This window comes from Athene cunicularia, assembly GCF_003259725.1.
Source record: "Athene cunicularia isolate RWA chromosome 3 unlocalized genomic scaffold, athCun1 chr3_part1, whole genome shotgun sequence".
Lineage (NCBI taxonomy): Eukaryota > Metazoa > Chordata > Aves > Strigiformes > Strigidae > Athene > Athene cunicularia.
Genome location: NW_020799097.1, coordinates 91,446,984 through 91,471,866, shown reverse-complemented (window position 1 = coordinate 91,471,866; position 24,883 = coordinate 91,446,984). Strand labels below are relative to the sequence as shown.

The 24,883-nt window shown below is 47.5% G+C and overlaps 1 long non-coding RNA gene across 1 annotated transcript in view; it reads right to left on the bottom strand.

Moving 5' to 3' along the window:
* LOC113478635 overlaps positions 1-19,210 on the bottom strand; it is a 23,801-nt gene extending 4,591 nt beyond the window's left edge. The window contains exons 1-2 of the long non-coding RNA XR_003398103.1: positions 19,201-19,210; positions 3,519-3,524 (exon numbers count right to left, since the gene is read on the bottom strand). This is a non-coding gene — a long non-coding RNA (uncharacterized LOC113478635). The remainder of the gene's footprint in view (positions 1-3,518; positions 3,525-19,200) is intronic.
* Between the last annotated feature and the right edge of the window lie 5,673 nt (positions 19,211-24,883).

Here is a 24,883-nt window from a genome sequence, read left to right as displayed (position 1 = left end):
TTTTTTTTTTTTTTTTTTGGGGGGGGGGGAGTGGTAATAATGTGTATGAAAGGGAAAACATGTCGGGGGGACTGTTTTAACCATGTAAGAAACACCTCATGAGTTTGTGGTCTACATTAACTGTAGACTTTGCTCTTGCAAGTGAGGGGTGGTGAAGTCTAATGTGCTTCAATTACCTGTGTCAGGATATAGCTGCCTTTGCATCATTTGTAGGCTTTCCCAGACTGGTAACAACTTTCTGAGTAATTCTCAGATTTTTTTGTTTTGGAAGCAGCTTTGAAATAGTCATTGTTACCACTAAAAAAAAGACACAACCCAAACAACAACAACAAAAACCCCAAAACCCCTACTAACCAACAATAAACAATGTCTATTGAAGAAACAACACTAAAGTGGGGATTAAAAAGGCAAAAAACTCAAAATCTCTGCGGGCTACCAAACTCCATGTTGACAACCTGAAATTAAAGGGAAAATTAAAGGGAAAGAGAATGGCAAGCATTCCTGTGGTCTGGGAACAGGCTTTGTTCACTGCTCTGCATTAGGCATGCTGGGCCAGTCACTCCAAACCAAGTACCCAAAACCACAAAGCTCACATAGCCAAACCAGGACCCACTAGCAGCACAAGGAGGGATACTACCCATTGCCTTTACCTTGCATATACAAAAGCAGTGTGCTGAGCTGCCACTGCCCCTAGCTGCCCAGGGTAGGGCAGTGATAACCCATGGAGAGCTGGGATCTCGCTGAGACATTGCTTTGAGTGCTGTCTCTTGCATGAGTGATGCCAAACATAATGGCACTGAAGCAGCTGCTGGAGCATGAGTGTGGTGTCCTGGCAGCAGATAATTCTGAGCCTTCAAAAAATCAGGCAGCATAAGCCTAAAACCATTAATCATAGCTTTCAAGTATCTCTACTTACCTCCCTGAGAGCCAGAAGGTTCACACCAAGGGCCAGGAGAAAAAGAGGGGAAGGGCTGGTGCATGGAGAGTTCATCCCCAGAGAACCACCGATTTACCTCCCCAGGGACTTTAATGCAGCTGGAGTGCCCAGCCAAGTCTCATGCATTAAGACTCCTATGAATGACCTGCTCTCCTCCGCTGGACTCGCACGCCACATGGGGACAATGCAAAGCCACCGCAGCCCTAACCCCATGATGCAGGCAGTCAAGAGTGAAAGCCACCTCCTCTGGGGGCTACAGGAGGTCATGGAGGGCAGACGGATTGGGATGGACCTCACCACACCATGTGCTCACCGCATGTGTCCCAACCTAGCCCCATGGTCCCCCACCTCATGCCGTGTCACATGGGGTGCAGCCCTGGCACTAGCAGAGGGGATGTGAGCAGGCATCCAGAACGCTGACAGCAGCTGAGCAGCCAAGCACTTGCCTCCCTGGGGCACCTCCAGTGAGTGGGCACAGCAAGGCAGGCAGGCTCCAACCGCTGCCTGGGGACTGTAGTGCTGTGAACCTCAGCACATTGAACAGGCCAGTGTAGCTGTCATCCACAGTCAATCCCTTTACAGTACGGACATAAAGGAATAGCAATAAAGTGGTGTAGTATGTTCACCAACATCAGTTCTCTAAGGGAGGGCATGGGGGTGTGGAACAAACCCACTTCTGCTCACTAGGCAGGATATCCTGCAGCTGGGGGAAATCACAGAAATGGGACTCGGAAACCACTGGCACTTGTTCACGTGCATGTGTGTATGCGCACGCAAGGGCAGGAGGTACCAGAACAGACCCCCACCCCGCTCAGTGTGTTCAGCAGTCTCTAACAGGGGAACTGAACTAGCCATGAGCCAGGAGGTCCCCTCTGGTTTATGCTGCCACTTCCCATGCAGCACTGAGGAAAGGGAAGGTCTTTCTCAATCTCAGGCTCACATCAGGTCATAGGGACTTTGCCCAGAAAGCCTATCAGATCAGAGTTTCATCACCTCTCTTTTCGTAGATTGCCATCTAAGCATCTAAGAAACCTTGCAGAAGAATATCCTGTGCAGAGAGGCCAGAGCAGCTGTCATTTACAGCCAAATAAAACTTTGAAAGTTCTTTTATTCTTTTTCATTTTTCTTTTGTTGTTTGATTTCCTTGTGCTTTGAGTATGAACAGATAGTGTGAGTTTTCCATGAAGAGATCTATGCACAATAGCTCTGTAGCTTACACTCTGGTATCTTACAGACCATCATCTTAGGGACTGTCAAAGGTGTCTCAGGGTAACACTGAACTCCATCAACTTGCTCAGCAATTGTCAGTCAATCCAAGATACTTGTCGTCGGCTCATGGGATCCTTCCTCAAATTTATTCCCCCTATTCATCAGCCTACTGCACACAGAATGAAGGCAGCAGGCTGTGTCTAGAGCACCTGAAAATGATGGTATAGACCCTCCAGTTGGGCCATGTAGCATTGTTGGACCTTCCGTGACCATCCACAGCAGTGTTATGTGGATCACCTGGTTTGTGCTTCACTGTCCTGCTAACTCATCCCACAGAGTACCCCACAGAGGAAAAGAATCGTGGCAAGCTGCTCCAACTGTACCCACACTTGAAGTGCTCAAAACTGTGGGATGAAGAATGGATAAACCCTCAAATCATGGCAATTAGATGTATCTAGAAAGGGTATAGTCCAGCCCCACCTTGTGCTGTGCTTGTCTGCAGGGGCACGGGGGTTAGTGACATAGCTCATGGGTCTACACTTGCCAGAAGGGTTGAGAAGCCCATAGCACACCCAGAATAGAGCAACTAGGGAGGGAAACCAGCTGGGATAGCTGGTTACATGATTGAAAATCCTTCTGGCTGCAACATCAGTCAGAGCAAAGCTGACAAGAGTTCTCAGTCTCCTGATTTCCATGTGTAGGCTGATCAGCAAATGGGGTCTGGCAGGAAGAGCCCTCCTGGGGATACTATCTCACCAATGCCCAGATGTGTTGTGAAGATTGTTTTTGCAGCTTTCTCTGGAGCATCTGATATCAGCCACTGCCAGGGTTGAGATAAGGGCCTAAAGGGACGTTCATCTTGTCCGGTGTGGCATCTCCTGTGTTTGCAATGGCTGCCTTTTCTCCCTTCCCTCACGACTTTTGTTTACTGCTTGGCTTCACAGCTCATGTGTTTTTCTGTGCAGCAATTGTCTCTTTCCATATATCTGAGCAAGACTGGGCACACAGTGGGCATTACTGTCATATAAATGCAGGTTACCTGCTCGGTGCACCTCCTTCAGTTGAAATACTGCCCCCTCCCACGCTGCCCCCCACCCCAGGGCTCACAAGACCCAAAACTGCCTACAAATCTGTGCAAACCTTCCTATATCCCCACTGCTCACCTATCCCCCACACCTTTAAACACCTACAGCCCCTTTTTACCCACAACATCTTCCTCCCAGAGTTAATTCCCTAACAACACAGCTCCCTCCCCAGGCCCATGCTGCCTCCCCTTGCATGCCAGTGCCTGTGGCATAGCATTCCCCTTTGAGCACAGTCCTTTTTATTTCCCTTTTTCTCCCTCAACCATTTGTACTGACTCAGGCTTTACTTATCTCTGCAGTTTAAAAAAATATAAGCAAACTCTCTTCTGGGGTGAGTGTGGGGTTCAAAATTCTCCAATTTAATGTAAAATATCTTTGGGTGGGAAATTTGCTCAGAATGATGCCATGGTCTGAAGAGATACCTAGGCTCTGTGAGCCGATTTCCCATCTCTGCTGCCCTTCAGGTGAGAGTGCTCAGCCTTTTTGGTATAGTCTCCCTTCCCATATCAGACATACACCCTGTCCTTCCTTCACCTAGCAACAGCTCAGACTCAAAGAGTTATCATTTATTTTAAAGACAAGGCTGTAAATGGATAATGTCCAGCTTTGACAGTGGTCTCGGTACTTGAATGCACTATAAAACATTCAGCAGACTCAATAGCTGCCTTTCTGCTCAGCTGCACCACAGCCTCAGGGCCTCCTGCAGCTCAGACATAGTCTGCCTCAACCCATCTCTCCCACGTCTCTGGAGGTCAGGATGGCTCAGCAGAGAGCATGTCAGTGCAGAGCAGAGAGCTCTCCAGAGGAATGCTGGGCCTGGGATGTGCAGTGTGACCTCCCTCATCACCCCCACCCAGAGACGAGGGCCTGAGGGATCTCAAAAAAGTCCTTGCTCCTGCTTCTGCCTGGGAGACCACCTGGCCAACCCAATGCCTCTATCTTATGACAACAGGAATGAGGCATTTTACGCCCAGCTTTCCAATACTGAGTAATACTGTAATTCATAGGTACCACCATCTGCACAGGCAAGATGCTGAGGGCTATGCATCTCACTGTCACAGCCCGCTCTGTCCATCCAACTCATGATCATCTCCCAATCCCTCCATTCAGTAAACTGACTGCAAACTGCAGAAAGCAGAAGGAGGAGTAAAATCAGCTGTCAGAGGAGAGAGGTGAAAGCAAGCAGGGAGTGGGAAGGTGGTGAGAGGACTCAGAAGCTTTCCTGGAGTTGTGCTACTTGGCTGAGCAGTTGCAGGTCCTCATCAGCCAGCCTGCAAAATGTAAAGAGGTGGGAAGCTTGCTTCTGGCTAGAGATGTCCAAGCTCACAGAACAGCCACCTACACAACCCAGGCAGCACCCAGCCATCAGAAAGAAATCCAGGCATGGGGAAGGAAGAAGAAAGTAAATGTAATGCCTCACCTGATCAGTTTGCAGCCATTATATTTGTCAAAGACACTCCAGCTAAGGCAAAAACCTGCACATAGCCTACCAGGCTGTTGTTTTTCCATCATGGAAGTGGCAGCATTCCCAAAGCAGGAATCAGCATAGCTTCTGCTGTAACTTTGCAAGACAGAGAAGGTGGGGAGAGGCCTGGGTAGCATCACACAAGGTGATGGTACAGCTCTTCCACTGAAACGGGTGCACAAAACCATCCCTTTACAAAGCTGTCAGTACAGACCAGTCCTCAGGATTTAGAGCTATTCCTTCCCCACTAGTTTTTGTGGTTCAGCTCCACCCTCTTCCTGGGCTGCTGGTGAACAAGGAGAGTCATGAGACCCACTCTTATAGCACATGAAGCTGCACGGTACAATCGTGAGGCTGTGAGTAATCCACTCATGAAGAGGGAAAAAGTATTAAACATGTCTGGCTGTCTGAGGAGAGCAGGTTTTTCCACTGGCTTGGAAGAAAACTCCCCCCACCCCCCATCCCCCCGCTATGAGAGTGAACAATGGATGATATCTAAAAAAACCTGGCAGTTTACTGATCGTAATGGGGGCTAAAATTTATAATATGCTGCATAGCCTAACAGTGTCTATTAAATCTACAGACAAAGCATTTGCTGAGATTGTGGAAAATCTACAAAATCACCTATACTCAGAGTCACTGGAGATGATAGAGCATTTCTGTTTTTATAAAGAGAACCTGAAAGAAAATGAACATTTCTGAAAACGTGGCTGGAATAGAGAAGTGGCCAGAGCTTTTCCAGGGTGCAGGGAATATAAATGATGCATGAAGGAACTGGGTACTCTGTGTTCAGGGAAATAAAACAACCCCCAACTAGTGATTATAGACTGAGGCTGATTTGACCCCAAACCTGCTCAAGAAATTGGAATATCACCAGAAACAAGTACTAAAGATGCCAGGGATTTGTGACAGCATCATATGATCTGCACAACGCATTAACCAAGAGTCTTGCAAAAAGCATAGTGTGGACAACTGTCAAGAGCAAAGCGCTTTCGTTGCAAGAAAGGATGCCGCTATGAAAGTGTTGTCAGTTCCTGTAGGAACGGCTGGGGACTGTGTCCAGGTGAGTGCTGAAAGCATCAAGTGATAGAAGCGATTGGCTCTGATTACAGAGCCCTGAGCTCCACTTTCAAGTTTCAACCCAAGCAAACGAAGGCTCACAATGGCAACAGCCTGTCTGTAGAGAAGGGAAATACTGGCTTCTCACTGCTTTAATCCCAAGCTTCAAAGTACTGTTGGGACATAACAGGTTGTTTCTGGTGCTGGCTGTAGGAAGCAGCAGCTAAGTGCAATGAAGAGGAATCAGGCAGTCAAGGCATCCTCTTGTGCACTGCTGAGGGGATGCCACAAGAAATGCTGAGAAAGCTGGAATGGGTACTGCTAGGATAGATGAGATAATGTCTGCGCACTAATGACTGCTTTTGTCTTCCTTTGTTTGAAAACAACAGTTAAGTGTAAGTCAAGTACAGTGCCAGAGCACATCACTAATGTCCCAACACTGCGTATCTGTGGGAAGATCCCAGCCGGGAGTTTTGTGTGGTGGCCAGAGACTGACAGTGAATGTAGGAAATGTCCTGCCAGAGTCTGGTTACCCCTGAAAGACCCCAGACAGGCTGCTCTGCGCCCTGTGCATGGCCCAGGTCCATACCAGCCCACCTGGCCACCTCCAGGACATGTGTCCCTTGCAGCTGCTGGGTGGTAAGCAGCTGTCTACACTTCAGCTAGTTCAGCACAGCATGGGTGATGTGGGGATGAGGACCTCCAGGGACAGGCATTTTTAGCAGGCTGTGACATAGGAACAGGTCCCCTCTCTTAGCAGGTGACACTGATAGTATCAAGGAGAGGACAGGTTCAGTAGGATATTTTATAGCAGGGTGACTATGGAAAAGAACCTCACAGCAACACCAAGGGTGCATGAGCAAGACTCATGACTTTGCTACAAGTGATTGTAACAAAACAGAGTAGAAAATTGTTCCTGTAGCTATACTGGGAGACTGAGACTCTTCCACACACTGGTGCTGTGCCTCTAAGATGTTATTGAGAGAGATACTGTACATCTCTTCTCTGAGTGCTTTAGCCTACTTCACACTTGCAGTATCTTGCAGCACTATCTCTGTCTCAGCATCCTCCAGCCCTTGGCACCCCGTGAGGACGGAGCTGCTGTAAGCACAGTTCAGGCTGCTAACTGGGCAGGCAGTGATCGGTCTTGCTAACAGAGGAGCTACAGGGCTGTAGATGAGTCAAACAGAGACCGCTTAGCATGCATGCCTTCTGCCCTTGGTTTGCTACCAAGAGAGCAACAGACATCTGAAGTAGAATTATTATCACAGAAAAGTGCCCTGTCTGCCCCTTGTGGGGACTGCATTTTAGCAACCCCATGGCAAGCCCGGGTCTGAGAAAGGATTGTCTGATGTGAGATAGGACACAGAAGCCTTGCTGGCCTGGGAAGAAGATCTTACAAAGAAACCAGAGCGGGGTTTCTCGTAAGAAAAACGTGAAGAAGAGCCTGTACCAGTCCAGCACATTACCTTCCTCAAGTCAAGCCTATATATGATGGCTGGGGGGGGATATGTGTAAGGAGAAAAGCCCCAGGACTACAGAAAAGTTGCTCTGTCTGTCCTTTTCCTGGGAGGCATGTGAAGGTGAAGGATCTCCCTCTGCAGCCAGCCTGTCCTCAATGCTCTGAAACAGTGACAGGGAGCGTTAGGAGACCAGAAGTGCTGGACTAAGACAAGACACCCTTTCTCCCGGCCTCAGAGTCCAGGGCCCGTTCTCTGGTGAGTAAAGCAAACAGCACGGCACGGTGCAGCTAAACACTTTTCTCCTGAAGCAGGATGGTCTCACCCGTGCATCCTGCTGGCAACAGTCCCCAGGCCAGGCCATGCTGTTCCTTGAACTGAACACAGAAGGGTTTTAGCCCTGTGAGTCCTGTCAATTAAAAATACAGAAGTGATAATATCTGAGAGATGTTTGGACTTAAGAAGCTAAAAGTCGAAAGAAAACAAAAGCAGTGCCTGGAGCTGACGTTGCTTTTGGAGTCCAACCAGCTTTTTGGAGTTTCATTCAATTAAAGACATTTTTATTTAATAAAATGCATTTGCACTCAGGCTGCATACAGAAACAGACATATGGCAGAGAGGGAGAGCAGCTGGTCCCCCTCCCTCATGCCACTGTCAAGACACTGCTATGGCACCTTCCATCCTGAGGGACTCCCACAGGTAATAGAGTCCCTTAGTGCTGCAGTGCAGCTGCCCCTGGGGTGGACTATGAGGCAGCACTTCCAGAAATCAAGCAAGGAATGAATATCAGCCCCAATAGGAAGCTTGGTGCACAGAGCAGTGTCACAAACTTTGTGGTACGGTCACAAAAGCAGGGCTAAAAATTGTCAAGGCTTCACTGAAGTCTGCGTTTCAGGATTTAGCTACAAGGTTGCTCATCCTCCAGCAAAGCTTCCCTTTGTGTCAGACCATGCCAGTGATGCAGAAAGGCGCTGCTGTTTGCTTTAGTGTTTTGCATGTGCCTTGCAGGCTTCCTATGGGGGCATTGACCAGGCAAAATCCTGCTTATTTTAGGAGATCTGCTGAAATCTTGACTATGGGAAGACCTCCTGGAGACTTCAAATGGTTTAAAAGACATAGCTAGCCTCCCAGAGCTAATGAAGGGAGCAAGCAGAAGTAGGTCTCACATCTATTACATTGGTCTAAGATACACAGTCTCTGTAAAATACGGGGGAGCCCAGCACTCACTGCACAGCAAGAAGATGCCTTGATGAGGTAGGACTGGCAACGGACACCCACAGAAATTCAGAGTTGTGATTCAGCTGGCTTTCTCATTGCTGAGGGAAGCAGAGGGGGGAAGCCTGTGCTCCAGCACCCTCTGCACCCATGGCAGGAAAACCAGCTGTGGAGCCAATATTCCCTTAGTTTTCTCACCCTCATTGAGCAGGCAGGCACAGCTACTGCATAGTGTCCCTCAAATGAACAGGGCCATTGAGGAGCTCTTAGAAGATGCTCTGAAGATATCTTAGTTTCCAGTAGAAGCTGGATTCTCCCAAGTCTAAATGGGGAACAGAAACTCTCTGGTTGGGTCTCTTCTGGAAAACATTACTTTGGCTCCCACAGCCAAGATATGCCCCCATAAAACTTAATGAGGGAGTAAGGAGAAGAGCTGTCTGACAGCTCTCACCTTTGTGATTTGCTTCTGTAACAAGGGGCAAAATCTGCCCCTTCCTGCCTACCCTTTAGATGTCTGCTATGTAAAGGCCTCCATGTGAAATAATCACCCCAGACTCCTCTTACAGCAGAAGAACCATTTTAAGAACAAGAGAAATCTCATCTATTCCAGCTGAAGAGAGCAGATGAAGTACCCTCTGAAAATGCTTATCAGTGCAATGAATTGCACACTCTGTTACTGAGACCTTAGCCTTTGGCTTTGTTGTTATACATTTCTTTTGTTCTTAATTTTTTTCCTGATGCGAAGTGGGGTCTCAGACAATCCTGACAGGCCCAAGACATACTGTTCCTTCAGAGGGAAGGAACCTAAACAAAGACGTATGTGCAGAAAAAAGAAGTTTGGGAACCAGATGGAAGTTTTGAAGGAGGTTGCAGGAGTTGGTTTGGGGTCCCCAGGAGGGTATATCCTTGTGTTCCTTCTGGATCCCCAACTTCTGTTCTAAGTGTCTTTGGTTCTAGCTGTCTAACCTGAAGGGAGCTCAGCTGATTAAAAAGTCTGCAAGAAACTCACACTGTGGGGAACATGGTGCAGCTAGCTCTGATATTATAGAATAATATGATGAGTAATGAAGTTTCCTTTTTTGTTGCTGCTTGGGTTTTGTGATCAAGAACCATACCCTTATTTAGCAAATATAACTCCGGTAATTAGTAAGCCAGCACACAAGTATCCAGAGGAACATGTAGCTAACAGTCGGTGCATGTGAATAAAGAAGCACAAACTGAGAGTTTCCAATTCATTTGACCCACAGCAATAAGGGCAGCAGACAAAAAGATATCTGTGGTCCCCAGTGACCCAAAGACAGACCTGCCACCTGCAAGGGAGGCTGCTGATAGGTACAGAAATCATTAGGGAAATTGTAATGATAAGTGTCCGAATCTTACATGAAGCTGTTAGTTAAACCTCCACATTATCAGGTTCTGGGCTGGTCTCTTCAATCTAAAAGGGGGTTTGTAGCTGATCTCATTCATAAGACTTGCACCCTCTGGTAACAGGGAGGTAGTTGGGATTGTCATATATCCACTCCAGCAGGAAAAGGTTTCCAAGTCCAGCCATAGACCACAAACTGGTCAGTACACACCAGGCATTTATTACCTTGGTCTAACATTGGCCTCTGCTTTCTGAGCTTCACCAGTGCTTTTTTTAAATGCTTTTCCAACATGATATGAAATTTGCTCGTGTTGCTCATGCACCCTTCATTCCACAGGCTATCTCAAGGCAATCTCTATTCCCTGCTTCAGCTCCTGATCTTAAGGCTTTTAAAACCTTAATGTAATACCAGAAAGAAGATTTCTTTCTAATCCCCTTGTCTCCTGTGGTATTCACTCCCTGTTGTGCCCTGTTGCTCTTGAAAAATTATTCAGTCCCATTGTGGACTCTCAATCCCTGAGCAGAGTTCTTTTTCAGTGTGTCTATTTAAAAGTAAAAGCAAAACAAACACACAAATGTCCACAAAAGCTCTGTGTGTACCTTGCTACCTAGAAAGCAATTCAACCCATTATATTTTCTCCAGTAGTTTTAATGTTCAGCATCTCAGGGGTTAGTGCAATGAACATTAGTCATAAGCTAATCGGAAACAGAGGTGTTTAAATAATTCATAGGCTGCCTTTCTTTCCGAAGAACCTCAATACACAGCCCTGTCATACCGTCAGTGCAGTGCTACCATAAGGCAGCTCACTTCACAGAGAGTGTCAGTCAACTCAGAGACGACAGTGGCAATTTCTGCAAAAAGCCATACTTGAGGAGATGTGGAGCAACCCAGGGAATTCCTGCTTAGGGAAGCACATCTTTCTCCCAGAGGTGCTAGGGGAGGGCTCTGCTCTACCTGTACTCTCCCAAGCACTTAAGTAGCTTTCTGAAACACAAAACCAGAACAATAACGTTTGGGTAAGGACCAAGCTTAGGACCATCCCCAGGCAAATACTCCTGCAGGGTCTGCCTGGATTCCCTACATGCTGGGAACTGGGAAGAGGAAAAGGGAGTTGCTCCCAGAGGCAGTGCTCAGTTGGCACAATCCAGGACTGTGCATGTGTGGAGTTACTCTGCAGAGCAGTGCAGACCCCTCTGCTGCCCAGTGAAGGACTGGAGTCTAGACCCCCCAGCCATTGCTGGGCAGAGCTGCAGGTACATGCTTGCAACACAGATGTGCGTGTAAGCTTTTCTATGCCAGGCTAGCCTAATCACTGCATCCCCATTGTCTAATAAAGGTTGCTTTGTTCTGAGAAGGCTGGCTTGCATGACTGCAAAATATCTGCTTGCTGCCAAGAGAATAACATCTCTGAGAGGGCAGGGACTCTTCTGACCTTATGGGAAAAGTAGTTGTAAGAAACAGCAATGCTAAAATTAGAGGATAAGTCCAAAAGCAGTGAGGCTGCCTGTGACTTGCAAGGAAGGGAAGTCTAATGCTAATGGGTACTCCTGGGACTGTGTAAAGGGAGAGAGACCAATGCAACCTCTGGAAGTGGCATCTAATAAAGAGAGGCTGGGGACAAGGCAAGGAGAAAAGGCAGCGTGGCACCAGAGAGCTGACAAGGACATAAATGATGCACGATGAAGGGGAAGGAAAAGACAAGAGCCCAGCTCACACCAGGGAACACTGCCTTGAATCTGGTGTGCAACGACAGTGACAGGGATATGAAGGAGGCAGCTGAGCAGGCAGCAAACAGTGTCCATTTGTTCCGAGTTGGTGGGCAGTGTCTGACAAGTACAAAGTTTGGGATAAGGGAGCTGGAATGTAGACGGAAAAGAACAAGGAGAGTCTCCCAGCAGAAGAGCAGGGCATGATCTTGACTGTCAGGACTGAAGAAGGTCACAAATTCTCCCAAACAATGGGCTGATTAAGGAGCTTGAACTGTAAAATGGTGTTGTTGGATTTACTGGCAGCTCTGGGAAGAGAAGTGCATAGACTCCCGTTAGCTACATTTAAACAAGCCCGTGTCTTTGACTCAGGGTACATCAGGCAACCAGCATCCCACAGATGTAAACCATTTGTCACCTCTAATTTCCTGCTAAAAAAATAGGTGCAACCAGAGACATGCCTACAGCAAAGATGTATTTGTTAAGCAGGTTGAAAAAAATCTGGGAAAGCCCCCTAGACCTAACAGCTAGAAAATAAAATCGTTCTTATTCCATGGGTTGCAAGATTGTGTTACTACACATGCCGGTTTGCCTGGCTACCTGTGCCATCAAGCTTTGTTAAATTATTCTCACCATTAGTAGGATAATTTCTTGTGGCAAGGAGTTCCACAGTTTAGCATATGCTGTGTGCTTCAGTACAGCTTGATTTGCAGTATTGCTCCGCGTAAAGGAGCTGAACTTGCTCTTATTTGCACAGTGAATTCTCCTTGCTCTCAACATGTTGAGAATAAAGGTGGATATGAGACATCCATTAACCCACAAACCCAGTTGGGCATCACAAGTTGAGTTTAATCCCCTCAAACCTGCTTGCTTCCCAGCACTTGCAGAGCACAACCAACAAGAGGTTTCTGTAAGCCTGCAGACTCACCTTTTGTTACCTGAGGGTACTACGTGCAGCTAGATAAAAGCCTCCATGCTAAACATGGTATTCTCAACTAATTGCACCAGACAGCCAGTATTTCCCCTAAAAAGCACCTTTCAGGTTTTAGGTTCCAGTGGGCTCCTCTATAAATACTGCTTTTTCATCAAGCACCTGAGTCATCCAGTACTCAGGGACAGGCCAAATACAGTTTCCCAAGCTTCTCCTGTGAAGGAGTGATATTAGTATCATTGCCAGTGCTAGCACATGGTTAGAGGGTGCCTGGGGGGCAAGGGCAACCCCATCCCTATGTGCTCATGGTGGGGTCTGAGGCTTCATGGATACCTACTACACCACCTGTAGTCCTTGGGAGGAGGAAGATTGGCTGGGAGTCTGGTCATGAGCACTCGGGGGCTATCTGCAGCATCTGAACACAGCTTTGAATGTGGCACCTGGGGACACTGCTCATCCCCCCCCTTGCTGGGCCCAACAAATCAAGACTGTGCCTTCTCATTATAGCACCCTCCTGGGAGTCCAGCTTCCTCTCCACCTAATGTCAAAGCCACATTCATATTTCAACATCCACACGACCTATAATGGACCTTGGTAAAATCAATCAATATGCTTTCCCTCATTTCCCCACATCCGTCTGCTTAATGGAGGAAATAGCTGCTGCCTAAGACCTTGAAATTCAATGGGTCTTTTTTCCCCACACAGAAGTACTTGACTGTGAGTTAAAAAAAAAAAAAAAAGAGTAAAAGCAGAGCCTCAAAATGATGATCTTTTTCTTTCTGTTTTTCAAAGCAAAAATGAAGTGGTCTAAGTGACTGGTAGAGCATGAAGAGGGATCTTCACTGGAGTAAATCCAGCAGGATCACACAAGGATTTTCCCTGCAGCTGTCAGGCCATCAACCTGCAATACCTCAGATTTCAGGATCCAGAAAAGTACTGGGACCTTGCAGTTCAGAGGGGTTCACAGTTTGCCTCATCTGTTATCACCTATCTCAGAAGGGTGAGCGGAGAGAGATTCTTCCCCTTCTTCTTCTATATCATGGGAGAAATGTGCTTATGGGGATGGAGGAGACGATAGGTTCATAGCCCTGTCACCTTTGTGTTTCTTATTCTCTGCAATTTAATTGCTAGGACCATGACAGAGATCCCTTTCCTCCTTTATAGAGATTCAGATTGGTGCCAAACCACTGTCAAGAGTGAAGATACAAGAACAAACCAGAGGCCGTGGACATTGGTCTTTTTACTGTGCTTTGCTGGATAAGCCTTACATTGAACAGAGGGATGTGCAATTGGATGGGACAGGACAGGACAGGACAGGATAGGATAGGATAGGATAGGGTAGGGTAGGATACGATATGATATGATACAATACGATATGATACGATATGATGTGATACAATACGATACGATACAATACAATAGGAATAAAACTATCAGATCAGGTGAAGCGATAGAGCTGTTCCCAAACATTTGGAAAATTCATAGGAAATCCATGGAGGACAAATGCTTAGCCAACATTCTGGACCTCATAGCAGGCAGTACAGCAGACAATGCAAAAACAGCAGCCAGGAAAAGTCTGAAGTGTGGTTAAAGCACTGGCTGATTAGCTGGGCCAAGCAGAGAGGAACCGTGTCAGGAGAATGTGATGTGCTGTTGCAGGGGTAAGCAGGTGATGGGACCATCAGTGTCAGCTTGGCTAGTTGCCTGTTGAGGCTACATGCACAGCCACTGCAAGAGGATTGTGCAGATGCTGTACACTGCAGCCAGTGGCCCCAGAGTCTTTTATTCTCATAGCCCCTGTATCTTCCATGCCTTTCCATCTCCACCCCCAGGGTGACTTCTCTTACCATCCCCTTTCTAGGCCAAGAAATGCTTTCTTTATCAAGGGCCATCTGATGCATCTATCCACATAAATTCAGGTTTCCTTTATTCTCTTGCACTTCTCCAGATTCCCATTAGCACAGGTTTGAAGCAGAACATCAGCTCTTATAGCTCTTTACCACGTTGTTTACTACAGCATCGCTCTGAAGTCAGAGAAACTGCAGCCCTGGTGTCAAATTCCATTTTAACTACACAATCAGTTATCAGCCCATTACCATAATAAGGAGATTAAAAGCGCTGAGAAATGCACAGTTTACTCATGGCTGGGGACTTTGCTGCTGTATTCCCGAGTCCCACCAGTTCCACTTTGCTCTGCCTGTCACTTTCCTCCAGGATCCCTGCAGAGGGAGGCAGTGGGTGGAGGTGATGGGCAACACCATGTACCAGCTGAGACTGGCACAGGTGATTCCTCATACCCAGAGACTCCCAGATGAACTAAATCAGGCTAGGTCACCTTCCTTGAGCCCTTGAACATCTCCTTTCTTCTTTGAGGGTGTAACTTGAAACATTTCTCCACTGACAAGGTCAGTTTTAGAGGTTTGTTCCCCCCACACTCATTCTGCCTATCACTCTTCTGGGACCAGCCTGGGAATTATTTCAACCATCCGGAGTAATCCTAGCTGGATCCAACCCCTGTTTCTGCCTCCCAGCTACAGAAGGCTGAAGATAGGATTTCAGCAGCATATACTAATTCCCATTTATTTTTATTTCAAAGAGGCTCAAGAGATATTTCTGAAGTAACACATGTGCTCCAACACAATACAGGGAAGGCAGGCAGGGACCAGGATGCTGATGGATGCCTCCTGTGAGCATTTCTCAGGAGTCTGCAAGTCAGACTTGCCTCTGGACTGCAGTAGCTGAGTGTAAGCACAGACCAGAGCACTGGTTCCAATTGGGTCACCCGCCACCAAAAGCGAATGTCTCATCAAGAGGAAAGCAGTACTTGCGCAGACTCCAAATGTATTCATGTGGCATCACCAGGAAACCTTCAACCAATTTCATTGAAATCCAAGCATTTTACAAAAGCAGTTATCTAACTATCAGGTTTCTGCCTCCCTGCCTCCCAGACCTATTGCCAGTGACTTGAGCTTCTTGCTCTGGGAGGCAGGGAGCCCTTGCTTCAGGGCTGGTAGGCTGCATCAGGGCAGGGAGGGTGGACAATTTTTCCTGTTTGGGCACTAGCAAAGCTGCTCAACTCCCTGTCCAGGGCATTGACACAAGCAAGCCAGGTGAGCTGGCAGGAAAGGCTCTGTGAGCCTCTGCCCCTGGGGTGTCTGAGCTTGGGAATAGATGCTGGGGGGAGGTGAGAGTTAAGGGAGACAAGGGCATTTACCAAGCAAACACCCACATGGCTGTAACTATAGCAATGGGAACAGCACTGAGAGCATAGAAAGACATAGTCTCTCAGTATTTACCTTGTGTGTTATATTTTCTGTGATCTGCAGACCCAGAATACATATGCTGCTACAGCATGATAGAGGACACTGTTGTCTCAGGATCCACTCCCAAGACAGGATGGGGAAACTCCCATTAAATTGCATGGACAAAAGGAAGCCTTTTATACAGATTATTCACTAAAAGGGTTGTAACACTGCTATACTGCAGAGGAGGTACAAAACTCCAACTGTAGATGATCATTAAGTAGGCCTCCCCAGTTTTACAGTATTTTGCTTCACTTCATGCTCTACCACCTTCTGTCCTGTCCTTCCAACCAGCTGCTGTGCTCCAAGCTGGGGTCAGCTGCATTTCAAGAGGTAGAATAGCAAGCCATAAAAACACACACACACAAAATCACCTGTGCTGACCCAGAACTTCTAGCTTTACTTGTCAGCAGAGTTAGAACCTGTCAGCACTAGTCCTACAATGCATTTCTATCACCCCCAGAGGTAACAGTAGTAGGAGACTCTTACACTAATGTCAGGAGTGGTCCAGAAACTAGCTATGTCCCAGGAGAGGTTTCACTGGAAAGCAAAGCTGCACTCACTCAGCAAGGCAGCCAAGATGCAAGCAGCTTGCAGTGTCACCCTGAGCAAGGGGCTTCACCAGCCTGGACTACATTTTCCTTACACACACAAGCACATCAAGTTTTGACTCTAAACTTTCCCCTGGCAATGCTTGTCTTTCACTACCAGTGTGAATGCAGAGTTTCTTCCCCAAAATGTCCTACAATGGTTTGGGGCCAGAAACATGCCTATGAGACTGCAAATATCATTTGAATGTAATGTGATAGAGTATCACCCTAATGAGAAGAGTCACTGGGCAAAAGACGCTTGCAGGAACAAGCACAGGGTCTGCCTGAGCTGTTTATGGCTGTGCACGTAATCGAGATGAGGCAGCAACAAGTCAGAGGGAGGGGAAAAGCTTTCCAGGGTCCCTAAAGAACACGGCATCTGCTGCATGTCTCCTTCCGTCTGGATTAACCGCTGCCTGGTCGCAGCAAAAGCTCAGAGCTGGCGTAGGGGGAGGGGGGTTGGTGTTCCCTGGGGACGTTTTCCTCCTGCACCTCTCTAGTTAAGATATCAGAAGTGAGATTTGTCACTTAACCATCTGGAATAGGCGATCACAGGAGGCTGCTGCTCCTCAGTCTGTCACACTCTTAAACTGTGCTAATGTCATTCAGATGTTTCACAAAGCAGCCCTGACAAGCAGGCATGAAATTAAGATGTTTGTGGAGCTGGCCAAGTAGGAAATGACAACGGGCAACCAGGGAAAGGCAGAGGAGGAGGACATATTCAGAGGCAGGAGGCTGCACTGGAGACTATTTCTCTCCCATGGATATGCTACAGCTTGGATCACCTCAGACTGGAGGGCTGACGCAGTAGCATGTCCATGCCAGGGAAAGCCATATAGCATCTCCCCTGCTTGCCCCTTGCTGCTCTCATGTTGTCCAGCCTCAAGACTGAACCCACCACAACCCCTCATGTCCCCACTGAACTTGGATTTCTATCAAGGGGATTTCATTCCCAGGGAAGCAAATACATCCTGTGGAAACCCCAACACAGTGCTGTTTCAAAACGGGCTGAAGGAAGGCGGGGTGACACCCTTGAACCCCACCATGCCACAGCCCTCTGGGGTTTCTCTGCAGGCAAAGGACCGGGCATCCTGCACTCCTGCCTCAGTCCGAGCAGTGCTGCAAGGTGCTGGGGCGGCTGGTTCTCATTTCATACTGTAAGGCAGTTTTATCAGCAGGGAGTTGACATGGGGCTTTAAAACACTTTCTAATTAAGGAGCAGGTCAGCCTGGAGAGCAATTAGGTTTGATGCATCCCATGTTTGAGAAAGTCTGTGTTGCAAGCTCTGGAAAACATCCTGAGCTCCAGCAATTAAATCTTCTCCTTCCAATTCCTCCCTGGCCTTCTCATTTGCAGAAACATCCTTGGTGCACAGCTCTTACCCGGGGTGCCACTGCCCTTAGCACAAGGGTGCAACTGGCGCAGGGGTGGAACACAGCCAGAGAGGGTGAAATGCAAATATACTGTGTGTAGCAGGGAAAAAAACACGGTGCAAATTAGACTGGAAGGAGGTAACTGCAAAGCAACTAGGCACGGCTACCAAGGCTAATCCAGCTCCTCTCCCATTCCCCCATCCTCAGAGGGAAGCAAAATTGTGTTCTACTCTGCCCCCTTGGGCTTTGCAGAGGTGGTGAGCTGCTAAGATGGGTGCAATTCATGGTCAGCAGGGAAAACGTTCAAGTATGGCACTGCCTGCAAAGCCGGATCAATGCCTTGCTTTCCTACAGACTCACAGCTTGCCTTTGAGCCAACCCATGAAGCTGTCCGCGCCTCACTTTCCCCTGCTGCAAGGTAGCAGTGAAATAGCTGTAGTGAGGATATTTGTCTATTCAGAACACCAGCAGAATTCATCAAAATTGTCTTTTTTTTTTTCTTTTGCTCAGCAACCACAACAAAAAATCACTTTCTTCAAAATAATCCATGAAGATATTTCACTTTTTCAAATGTGTAATTTTTGTTGAGCTTTCTCTTTTTTTCCCATGTGGAAAAAGTGGAAGAAAAGAAAGTACATATTTGTTATACATATTTGTTATTTCTTCCATCTACAAAACATAATGTTTGACAGAGACAACAATCTGCTACCCCCCGCCAAAAAAAAAAAAAAAAAAAAAAAAAAAGTATAGAAAAGGGTAATTTTTTTAACCAAAAAATATTTCCATAGAAAACAAGTCAACCATTTCCAACTAGAGTCTCCTGAGAGTAGAGCCTGTGATTCTGAGCTCACCCCACTGCTGGCCGGCTCTTTCCCCTGCTCTGCAAAGCAGCTGCCTGCTTCCCTCCATCAGGGAGGAGGGAGAAGGAGAGGGAGAAAGGCTTAGGTGTCCAAAAGCAGGGAGACACACACAAAGAGAGAGACAGAAAGAAGGTAGGAAGGAAAAGAAAGAAAAAGGAATGAAAGTCTTAAAAAGGAAAAGGAAAACAAAAAAAGGAAAAGAAAAAAATAGGAAGAGAAAGCATAGGTGAAGGAGACTAAGTGCTGCTCTCACTGCTGTCAGAAATTAAAATAAAAATATCTCAGATTAAAAATCTGCCTGATGCTGCCCAAGCCAGAGGGGGGAGCTGGGGGAAGAAGAACAGCTGGGAAGGTGACACAAAGAGCAGAGTGCAAGGGAGGGAAGAGGGGCGGGAAAAGCAGGCAGCTGCAGGGCCCTGGCACAGCATACCCCAGGGAAGGGTCTTGCAGTGCTCCTGCTCCTTGCTCTTGGTAAGCAACAGGACTTTTTTCTCATCTTCTGACATGTGGGCTTCCTTTCTCCATCACACCCCCCATCTCCCTCACCCACTTTCCCTTCCCTCTCTTCTCCCTTTCTCTTTTCCTTCCTTCCAGATACTTTCACCATATTTCCATTCTGTTTCACCCGTATCTTCCTTCACTCCCTCCTCGTCTTCTCGCTCCCCTCCTCTCCTGCTGCCTCACCCTCCCTCTCCCCCTCCATCTCTCTCATTTTGTCTCCCTTCCAGCTCTCTGAGGAGCTCTCTAATGACTTAAATGAAACACCAGCCTTCTATATCTTCAATAACCCTCCTTGCTGGATCCCCAAGAGGACCCAGCCATGCACAGCAATTAGGAAACCAGTGCCTGGGGCTGCTGCATTTGCAATGTCAGCATGGGGATCCTCTCTGAGAAGTGGAGGAAGTCTCCATAAAGTTGGGAGCATTGCCAGCACAGGGACAGAGGCTACTGCAGGGTCTCAGGAAGGCTTTTTGAAGCCAACCGGTTTCCTTCACCTCTCTTCACGCCCTCCACCCTCCTTCTGGCTGCCAACATGTCTCAGTCCACCAGCATCACAGTGCTTTTCATGTTCCTCGTGGCACCTACAGTCCTTCAGAACCAAGCCTCAGAGCTAGTCTCAAGGCTGGAATCATGCAACAGCCCCAGTGTGCCCCAGGCAGGGCAGGGTCTGCCTGGGGAACCCTCTATGGGGACACCAAACCTAGTTTCAAACTTCCAAAGTTTGTTTCAAACAAAACAAGACCCAGCATTGGCAGGCAATGAGGAGGGTCACAGCCCCTACTGCAGCATATCTGCTCAAAGCCCCTCCTCATTTACAGTCCCAGCAAAATCATCACAGCCTCTGTCTCCAACTCCCATTGAGCTGCCTCCCAGTCTGCCAGTGCACCACCAGCAAGTGACCCATGCTGGGATCTGAGGTCTCTGTCCCAGGTGGGATGGAAGGGGTGAGTAGGACAAAGCTCTTCTTCTGTCCTTATTGATGTGGGGTGGCTTGAATAGGTGCCCCGTGGGCCTTCCCAGACTTGCACAAGGTTTCTCCCCAAAGCCCCTGGTTCCCTTACACCTCCCCCTCCCAACCAAGTTATCAAAACCACCAGTGAGCCAATGGAGCTGAGGATGCCTCAGCGCCACTCCTGAATTTCCAGGGAACTCAGTTCCAGTGTGACCCATTTGGCTGTTGCTCTCTCCAAAATCTTGGCTCCCCATGTCCTCATTCCTCTTGCTAAAGCATCCCAGACAAAGCCAGACAAAGCCTATGTCTCTCTTGTGTGTTGATGAAAAGCTTCTTTTGAAAAGCCTCTTGGGAAATGCTTCCCATTATAGTTAATTCTGTTGTTCTTTAATACTAGCTGTCCCTCTCCTCTGCTTTGTCTTGGTTAGCCTCTATTTGTGGGAAAACAAGATCTCAGAACGGGATTCATTTCACTGGGCTTTTTTTAACCTAAGCAAGTCACCCTCAGGTCTCTGTTTAGTCAATGAAGAAAACAGACTCTTCCATGACGTAATTTGTCTCATACTGAAGTCAATGTCTAAAATAAGTCAGACAAATCAGGTCCTAAAAGCACCTTGTCCTCTCCCCTAGGGAGAAGGGGAGCAAGGGGCTCATTTGGGCAGAGACAGGTAGACTGGAGATGCCTGAGGCAGGCGCTGAGTCCCTGCTAGGTCTCCTGAGGACCTTCCCCAGGGACTGTCCTGCCCCTGGGAGCCCGTGGTTGCTTCCTGGAGGGGATGGATCTGCAAGGAAGGGTCCAGGGCCAGACAGGGCTGCACACGAGCACGAGCAGCAGGGCTCACAGGGGAATAGTCCAAAGTCTCAGGAGGAGAAAATGAACCACTCATGTCCCCAAACCTTGGGCTCCCAGCAGCCAGCAGCCCCTCTCCCCAGGCTCAGTAAAAGCCTGTGCAGGGCTTTGGTTTTTCGCTAGCAACAAGAGGAGAAAGGCTTTCACAAAGCACCATCTGGTCCTTTCTCTTTTTTTTTTTCCTACCACTGATGGGTCATTTCTGATGGATGTAAGACTTGTAAGCCCCTTTAAAACCTGTTTTATATCACACGCCCTGGTGTACGGAGGCATCGGGCTCAGAGCATGCCAGCACTCCTAAGCAGCCCCGGGATGAGCAATTAAGCAGCTGCACACCAGACTGGGATTAACCACTTGCCTGTTTGTTTTAAGACCTTTCTAATTGGTCCCCTCTGTACGTCTCTCCTGTCTTCCCTCATCCCAGCCCTCGTCTCTTCACTCTTCATGCCTCAGCCAAGCTCCTGGGTGCCTGGACAAGGAGTTGAGGAGCACAGGTGAAATCCCAGTGCCTGCCATCCAAAAACTGCCCTGTGTGACAGGGGTGCCTCTGCTGACAGGTGTCACTCACATACCCAGCTCAGCAAAGCGAGGGATTTCGAGGCTGGCTCCGGTATGTAGGTGCTCCCATATTCACCAGGAGAAAGGTAAAATAGAAGTGGATAGGATGAAAAACAGACAACGCTGGCTTTGGCTGGAGGAGGGCAGAGAGGAGGAATGAAATCCTAATTTCAGCAGCTCATTGTAGGGTAATAATCAAACAGCAACAGTAGGCTGGGATGCTTGCTAATTAGGCTACATTCTTTATGACTAGTTATTCTAAGATGTCATTTGACAGACTCAGGGGGGAGGGATGTGCACATAAAGTTGTTTTTAATTACATTTGGTATGCTAATTTCTGATATAAAATAAATATTTACCAGAAGCAATATTTCTTCATTTCACGCTGGTTGCACCGTGGCATTTATCGAGGGTTACAAACAGGCTGCTATCGCCCAGCCCTCCCTGCCGGCATGTTTCCCCTCTCTCCTCCCCTCAGCCTGAGCAGGAGAGGGATGTATCCAGCTGTGACTCCAGAGGGGAAAGCAGCAGGGAAGGAAGCCACAGCATCTTTCCCTTTGCCCAGTGGCAACGTGTCCTTTTCGTGCCAATTGGCCCATTGGAAGAAAGTTGCCCAGGACAAGGCCTTGGCCAGCAGCTGGCTGCCTCTTTGGGGCTGAGCATCTGCCCTGACACTCTGAGGAGGAGGTGGGAGATATCGTTTCCCTGCCAGACAGCCTGGCTTTTGTGCAGCAAGCATGCCTCTCCACCAGCTCCAAGGCTACAGACCTTTATTTGTACACCCTCTTCAACCTTTAGAGCTTTCATGGGTTGTTGGTGTTTTTTCTTCTATGTATGAATTAACTAACATTTCAAGAATGGAATGCTGCTGCAAACTGAAAGCCCCAAATATTTCATCATGTTTTTGACAATCTGGGAACATTTCTTTCCCTACAAATGTATACACTTACACATATATTTTTTTTCCTGTTCACTGAAGTCAGCTCTTATTGCTACACACTCAGGGTTTCAGTAAATAGGAGCTTTCTGGTGTAAAACCCCATTGCTGTGGCACTTTCTTGATCAAATGTTAGCACTCAGGTTATTGCAAAGCATACTTTCCTCCCAAACAGATTACTTCTGACCTGGTGCAAAGTAGTAGCTTGACCTGATCTAGGCTGTCCACCAAGAGCTAACACAGTCAAGATGATACCCTTGCAGATCCATGTCCTGATGTTTCTGGTGATATATAGTGGAAAAAGTCAGTCACCTGGGTTCAGATACTTGGATCACCTGAGGATGTGATTACCTCCATCCAATCCTCCAGATTATTCCCATCACTTAGAGCACCTCGATCTCTTTGATAAGTAACAGACTTCTGTGGGATAGAGGGAGCTCATATTACCAGTGTGCCATACGAAGTATGTCAGATGCTTTGAATTGTCCAACAGCTGGAGAACCACCCCATTACAACCAAACCACTCTGTTCTTTTTTTGCATGAGTCGCCACTCAGAAAACCCCAACCTTTTTGCAGTGTCAATATTTAAAATTAAACCCTTAAGTAACTTACCACCTCAAGGCACTAAGGGAAAAGACAGAGAGTGTTGAGGGTTATGAAAACTGTCTATGTGGGGATCAGAAACAGAGGGAGGGAGCACATCTGAGGAGAAGAGCTGTGGGGATGATTTTGCCTCACACTGTGCACACAAGCGTATAATCTACTCTGTTGATGTAAACTACTGTTTGGCAGATAATCCACTGATTAGCAGTTTGGTAAGTTTTTACACCCAAGCTGAAATTTCTCAGAAGTGCTTAATGGCTATAGACTACTTAATAGTTAACATATGCTCTTCCTTCCCTTGCAGGCCAGTTGCATTTAGGAAGATAGCACAAGCAGACTGCTCTCAGTCTAACACCTGTGTGTACGGTGGACAAGGAGCAGGAGTGATGGAGGCCAGCAATATGGTGGCAGATGAGTTAGCTGACATTGTAAACTTGGCACACATAGTGGAGCCAGAGCTCGGTGGAATTCCTTTTCTTAATACCACATTCCCTTCAGGAGGGCCGTTTGCCTCTTCAGCCCTGTGTTCCTTTCTAGGAGGGAATTACAGGACGGGGTGCTGTGAAGATGGCCCTTTTAGCCCCATCTGGTCCATTCCTGGGCACCAGGGCATGATTGTTCCTCAGCATCCTTCCAGTCCTATCATGAAGCACCCCAAGACTAGTACCCCCAGGCCTTCTCTCCTCAGAGGGACCAGGGAGAAGGTTTCCAGACTGAGGGACCACAATGACAGGCAGTGTTTTCCCTCTGCTCACGCCGACTACCATTGCTCCTATCCCCCAGTTTTTCCTCAGCCTCTCTGGCTCTGGCTCATTCACAGCTTTCAACAGGGGACAAAGCCCTTCCTCAAAGCCTTTTCTCAGTTCTGCTCGTGATAGTATTTGAGTGCCACAGGTATTAATGAATTATTCATTAGTAATTTCCCTGTTGAATCAGGTGGTTTTATTATCTTCATACCTGATGAACTGAGGGAGAAATACAAAGCCATATTCATTCAAAATTGACATTAATTTGGGATGCTAGATTTACAAAGATCTTAAAGTCTGAATTTTCAGGGTTTACATGGGATTTTATATGTTTGAAACATGAGTCCATCTGGTTACAATGGACACCACAAATCAGGCTCATTACTCAGAAAAGGAGGAATGAGTTGCTCACAATCAACAGCTTACTTTATGCATCCTTCCCCTGACAGCAAGGAGCTCAGTGACAGTGAAAGAAAGCAAGCCAGTCCCTCAGGGTGGGCAGTCTGAGATCACCCTTCTGCTTTTGCATTTCCCTGATTTAGTCCTTCCCCATGTTTGCCATGTGCAGCAGCCAGGGCAGCTCTCAGAGAGGGACCTGCCTCCTGCCTTACCTCACCCACTTGCACTCCCCCATCGGGAGACTCCTGAGCACAGTGAGGTGGGGAGACATCTTTTAGAGGTAGTGCTGTAGGATGCTTTGTGGACTAAAAATCGTACCACGATACAACAGAGAAACAGCTGCACCAAAAAAAAAAAAAAAAAAAAATCACCCTGTAGATGTTGGAAGTGCTGTCAAACTGGATTTCAGGAGCCACGGGAAGGCTGAGCAAGCTCAACATACACAGGCGCTTCAGAGGACAGAACGGTCCAGCTGCAAGTAGTCTCTACAGAAAATAGATGGTCCGGGGAGTTTTCAGAGATACATGGCTTTTTACTAGGGCAACTCTAGTTAGGATGAGTGGTATTTTACAAACATTGATTCCCATCTCCAACATATAAGCTTGTACTTTCCAACAACCTATCTGTCAGAATTTTGTTCAGTGTGGTCAAAGCAGCGGTGTTTGTTTTTTTTCCCTAATCTTCTCCTCAGAAATGAATGACCCACTTAAGATGAAACAGTAAAACAGCCCAAGGCATATTTCCAGCTTTGAAAGCCCCAGCTTGCACAGTTAACAT